The sequence below is a fragment of the Pteropus medius genome, unplaced genomic scaffold, assembly GCF_902729225.1.
Source record: "Pteropus medius unplaced genomic scaffold, Ma_sr-lr_union100, whole genome shotgun sequence".
NCBI classification, from domain to species: domain Eukaryota; kingdom Metazoa; phylum Chordata; class Mammalia; order Chiroptera; family Pteropodidae; genus Pteropus; species Pteropus medius.
The window spans coordinates 351,861-357,865 of record NW_024352837.1 but is presented as its reverse complement, the minus strand read 5'-3'; the positions used below and the strand labels follow the sequence as shown (position 1 = coordinate 357,865).

The following is a 6,005-nucleotide window of genomic DNA, read 5'->3' as shown; positions in this document are numbered from 1 at the left end:
ACCCTTGGTCGACCTCACAGATTGCAAGGACCTTGTCAGCTTACAATCCCTTATTTATTTTTTATTTTTTATGCCTACAGCCTCTGGTCTTCCTAGGTGGTCTCCCATCCAAGTACTAACCAGGCCTGACCCTGCTTAGCTTCTGAGATCAGAGAGGATCAGACTTGTTCACGGTGGCATGGCCGTAGACCAGCCTTGAATTCTAACTGCAGGCACGAGTCCCACTAAGATACCTGGTCCCTGAAATGCAATCTCTTTCTATAGTTCCGTAGACCCCAGAAATGAAAAGATGTGGCCGAGGAGATGTGGCAAGCTGCAAGCTGGCACTAGAGGACACAAAGCAATGGACACCAGTGCCCTGTCCTCTCAGCGCTCTATCGTGGACAGTAGAAAGGTTCGTGCTTGCCAGTGCCAGGCACAGTGCTAAGTATGGCTCTGAACATTTGCAGGTGGTGCTAAAATTACCCTCACTTCACAGAGGAAGAAACTGAGGCTCTGCAGGGGTGTCGCCTCCCCAAGCGCACAGTGAGGCAGCAGAGGTGCCCCGATTGGATCCTGGTCTCTGTGACTCCGGGGTTCCCACTTCTAATCAAGACTGCTACAGGCTAATGAACCTCAGTCATGAATTCCACCCGCCTCACCTCCAATAGTCACCCCGACCCGAGTTCACCCAGACGCTGACCTGAGCCCAGCCCTTCCTGGTTCTAGACCCTCCCACAAATCTGGGCTTCTGCCCAATCTGTTCTCTGTCCCCTTACCCACCACGGATCCCAACTCCCATCCAGACAGTCCAAGTCCTTCATTTGGGCTCAACTTTCAACTTGGCCTCAGACCTTACTCATGACCCCAAAATCATTCCAAATCCCCACTTAAACTGTGACCCCGCCCTGTCAAAGGAGCTGTCCAACTCTAGTGGGCTCTGCACCCAGAATATTTCAAGAAAGCCGGCTAAAGGGAGCTGGGTCTCAGCAACTGAAAAAAAAAAAAAAAAGGCCAGGAATTTTGCAGTTGAGGATTACTTGACTCGAAACACTACCTGGGTTTAAAATTCCTGATTAAGAAGCCAGGTCACACACTGCTGGTGGGAGTGTAAATCGATATGAGCACAAGTCAGGGAAGCTGAGAGATGCCCCTTCCTGCGGCCCAGCACATCCACTCCGGGTACCCTGCCCACCAACGCCCACAGGCCCCGACGTGGCCAGCAGGCCTTTCGTAGTGGCTCCTCTGTGAAGTGGGGGTAATTTTAGCACCAACTGCAAACTTTCAGAGCCATACTTAGCACTGTGCCTGGCACTGGAAATAACTCAAGGGCCCATCAACGGGGAACAGATCGACAAAACACTCCGCAGCAGGGCAAATGGACGAACTGCATCGCATACCACTGAATCTCACAGGTGTGACACTGAGGGCAAGATGTCACACGGCAAAGCAGACAGACGGGAGGACTCCAATCACACAAAGCTCAGAAACAGGCAAGATAATGCCAGGTGATGGAGGACTGACGAGTGGGTGCTTTCGGGGGGTGCTGACAAGGACAGGCTGTGAGGAAAGTTGTAGGGTTTGTAGATGTTCTGTATCTTGATCTGTTTGCTAGTTATGTGAGTCTATACATGTGTGAAAATTCATCATGCTGTACACTTAAAATTTGAGCACTTTATTATATGTACATTAATGTTTCCACACAAAAAAGAAAAAATTTAAAAGCTAAAAAAAAAATAAAATAATAAAAAGACTAAGCCAGCATGTAGCCCTGCTAAGGCGTAGCTGGTGAGGGCGCGGTGGGAAGCAGGTGCTCAGGATGGTACGGGAGGAGCTCAGGCCCTGTTTCTGGGCACTGGCGGTGGGGCACCGAGTGGCCAAGGATCCTGAGAAACATGGGAGGTCGCAAAGAGAGCAGCGATGAGGCCCTGCTCCTGACACTGGGCGTCAGAGGCGAGAATCCTGGCTGACCCTGGCTCTAAATTGCCCTGGCCTCGGCCCTGCTCCACGCACCTGCTGACCCTAATGCAGCCCTGAGACCCCTGCCCCCTCCCTCCAGCCAGTGTCCACGGTGCCCCAGGGAGATCCTTCCCACGCCCAGTGCTCCCTGGCCCTGAGCCCTTCCCTGGCTCCCCATTTCCCCAAGAAAAGCCCAGGCTCCTCGGCCTGGCTTTTGGGGTGTGGCCCCTGCCACCCTCTGCTGCCACCTCTAATCACTCATGCATCATGCCCTTCAACCACACCAGGCATCTCCTTCTGCTCGGAGGTTCCGCTTGACAGGGAGTCCAGCTCTTGCAGGTTCGGTAGCCCCCGCCTAGCTGGCGGCTGCCTCCCCTGCCCACAGACGAGGGCAGCCTCTGACCTCACCTCTACCCAGAGTCCGTGCTCATCTTTGGCCTCTGTCATGGGCTGCGTTGTGTCCCCCAACATTTGTATGTTGAAGCCCTAATTCCCAGTACTTCAGAATGTGACTGTATTTGAAGACAAGGTCTTGAAAGAGGTAATTCAGCTAAGATGAGACCATTAGGGTGGGCCTTAATTCAACATGACTGGTGTCCTTATAAGAGGAAATTGGGACACAGACACACTCAAAGTGAAGACACAGGGAGAAGACGGCGCCCACCCCAAGTCAAAACAAACCAGCCTTGATGACACGTTGACCTTGAACTTCTAGCTTCCAGAATTGCGAGAAAATTAATCTCTGTTGTTTAAGCCACCCAGTCTGTGCTATTTGTTACAGCAGCCCTAGCAGACTAATAGAGCCTCCCACAGTTGTGCCCTCCCGTGGTCCCAGCCCTGAGCCCACAGGACTGTGGTCTTCTGTGTCCCGGTCCTTTCCCACCAGACCAGAGGGCAGGGTTGGGTCTGACTCATCGTTGGGTCCCTGGCATCACCGGCTCAGAAGAACAGGTTATGAATGTTTCTGGCTGCCCCTCTCTGCAGTTCTCTCTCTTACTTGTTTCTGCCTCTGTCCTGCTTTTTCTCTTTTAACAAATGTTCCTGAGACCTCATCATGGGCTGGTCCCTCTGCCTGGAATGCTGTTCTCCTCTCTGTCCACCTGGCGACCTCCTCCTCATCCTTTAGGACCCCCAACGCAGGCTCCATCCTCTATGAAGTCAGTACCCCTGATGCCCCCAGATGTCTCTCCCCTGCTCCCTCCACCCTGACCTGGCATCAACCCTTGTCACTGTCCTAGAGGCCATAGCCCTCCGGGGCCCAGTATGTTTCCAACAGACTAGGACCTCCCTCAAGGGTAGGTGTGACTCATCTTGGGGTCCCCGACACTGCCCGGCACAGGACGTGTGTGTTAAATAAACAGGGGTGGCCCCAAGCCCTGATGTCCCTCCTCCAGGCCTTTGTCCCTACTCTTCACAGGCCTTAGGCGACCTCGCCTTCTCTCCCAGAACACTCCCGCTCCTCTTTCAGGCCCCAGCCATCACATCACCTCCTCTGGGAGGTCCTCCCTGACGCCCCAGGAGATAGTGTCTCTCTCATCTGGGCTCCCTAACATGCCCTGGCCACCTGGGCAGTGACCCCCAACCCCAGACTGTGGGCTCCGTAGGGCCCAGGCTGGAGTCATCATTGCACAGCCTGGGACCGTGTCTTTGGAATTAATAAATGCACGAAAGAATCTCTGAGGGACCAGGACCCAAATCCGTCTCAAACAAGCCCCTCCCCGTGCTGTCACCTGACACCTCAACCCTCAGCCCCAATTCCCAAGCAACTCCAACTTACACTCTTAAGGTAACATCCCTTCTGCAGGGATAGTGGCTAGAGAGGCCAAAGTGGTCTGGGGGGCTACTTCCACCACTCTGTTTCCCTTATTCAGTCTAACCGCTCCCCCTCCCACATACACACACACACACACGCAGCCGTGCACCCCTGCAGCCCTTGGCTGGGCAGATGGCAAAATGGCCAGTGCTGCCCGTTGCCCAGGCCTCTCTTGCTCTTCTCCATCAGAGCCCAATTTGAGAAAAAGGTCTCATCGAATCATACCCACCAAGGACAAATACGGGACTCCATCGCCACTGTGAACCCAAAGCCAAATGATGCCTTAATGGAGACTCAAGGGCACTGGCTGCCCCGTCAAGAGGCCGCTGAGCCTTCCATCCTGCAGGCTGTCTCCACTGGGGCTCAGGCAGGGCTGCCCAACGCCTCTTTCTCCTGCCTACAGAAATATCGATGCTATTCCCACCCAGAAACTCTGATTTCACCGGGACAGGGCTCCACCAGGGTATCGGGTTTTTAAAAGCCCCCCAGGTGAGTCTAATGTGCCCCTGCCCCTTGGAAACTTCAGAAGCCCCTCTCGCAGAAAGATTGGTTGGTCATTTATGGCCATCCCCGCCCTTTGCCTATCCCAGGCAGTGTGTAATCTTTTAGTGGAACGGGAGGGGGAAAGTGATGCAGAACCCTACGGGCCCCTGGATTCCCACCATCCTCGAATGGAACCCACCCAGGCTGCCCACACCCCTGGCCTCACACTCTCGCCCCAGGCCAGGGACTCTGGCTGCCTTCCTCTCATCACCCCTCCCTCCCGACTTTCACTTCTCCTCTGCAGTTCCCCCAGCCGGTTTTAGCAGACTTGGGTCAGCTTCTCGTTAGCACTTACCGAAAACGGGGCTAAATATAGAGGGCCCAAGGGCTGCCCCTCACCCCTCCTGGCCCCGCTTGGCCTGTCCCCTGGGTCCCCTGCCTCCACAGCCCGCTTCAATCAAGGCTTGGCCTGGGAGCCCCTGTGGGCAGGGTCTTCGCTGCCGGGAACCGCTGTGGGCCCAGCTGGCCTAGTCCCGGCCTCCCCGGGAGCCGCACCTCACACCCCCACAACCCCACAGCTGTCCCTGGGCGGCCTCAAGGGAGTGAACACTTCTGAGCTGTCAGGAGGGAGGGATGGAGATACCAGCAGACACAACAAGAGATGTGGGCCCGTAGCTACGCTGGCAACAGGCAAGAGCTGCCACACAGCACACACACCACAGTCACAGCAAGGAGAGCCCGAAACATGGATGACACGGGGACCTGCAAACACACACGAGGTCGGGTGTGTACAGATCCCAGGCAGGAATGTGTGCAGATGAAGACACAGGCCCAGACATGAGTGTGCACACCTGCGCTTACACACATTCGCATATTCACACCCAGACACACACTCACACATCCAGAGTCACTCTGATACACACATAATTCACACACTCATCATCCAGAATCACTCAGACACACACCCAGGCACACACACAGTCACACATTCAGAGTCCCTCACAGGCACACATACAGATAGATATAGATGTGCAAATAAATACACACTCAGATCACTCAGATGCACACACAGACATATACACACTCACACCCCAGAGTCACTCAGACAGAAACACATTTACATACTCATACACATCCAGAGGCAGACAGACACAGATGTGCCCACACATATCCAGAGTCACTCACAGACAGGTATGCAGAGAGACACAGATGTGCAGCCACACATACATGCAGGTCACTCAGATGGACACACGCACAGAAGCGCACACACTAACACACCCAGAGCCACCTCATCCTGGGGTATGACCAGGGTGGACCCCTGAACCCAGTTCACAGATTTGGAGCCCAAGACCAGGCAGCATGAGTGACCTGCCTGAGGCCACACAGCCTATTACTTCCTGTCCAGGCCTCCCAGGCAGGCAGTTCTGTGAGAAAGCTCAAGTAAAGGGTCTAACCCAGCGCCTGGCATGTACGAGACCCTCATTCAATCCCAGAAAGGGATGAGTCAGGGGTGGAGCGGACAGCATGTGTGTGCAGATGCTCTAGATCTTTGTGTCTACACTACGTGCACACACACATATACGGTCGCACATACAGTCACCTCAGTAAATAATCACATGCCAACCTGCAAGGTATCTTCCTTTCATCTCAACCCCCTCCTCAACATTTTGCCTTGCTCACACCCGCTCATTCTTCACATCTCAGCCCAGACATCCCCTCCTCCAGGAAGCCCTCCCTGGCATCCCACAGGCTGAATTGGACAAGTCTTCTG

At 54.4% G+C, this 6,005-nt stretch overlaps 1 pseudogene; it reads right to left on the bottom strand.

The window, feature by feature from the left end:
* Nucleotides 1–71: 71 nt before the first annotated feature.
* Nucleotides 72–190, bottom strand: LOC120592394 (uncharacterized; annotated as a pseudogene).
* Between the last annotated feature and the right edge of the window lie 5,815 nt (nucleotides 191–6,005).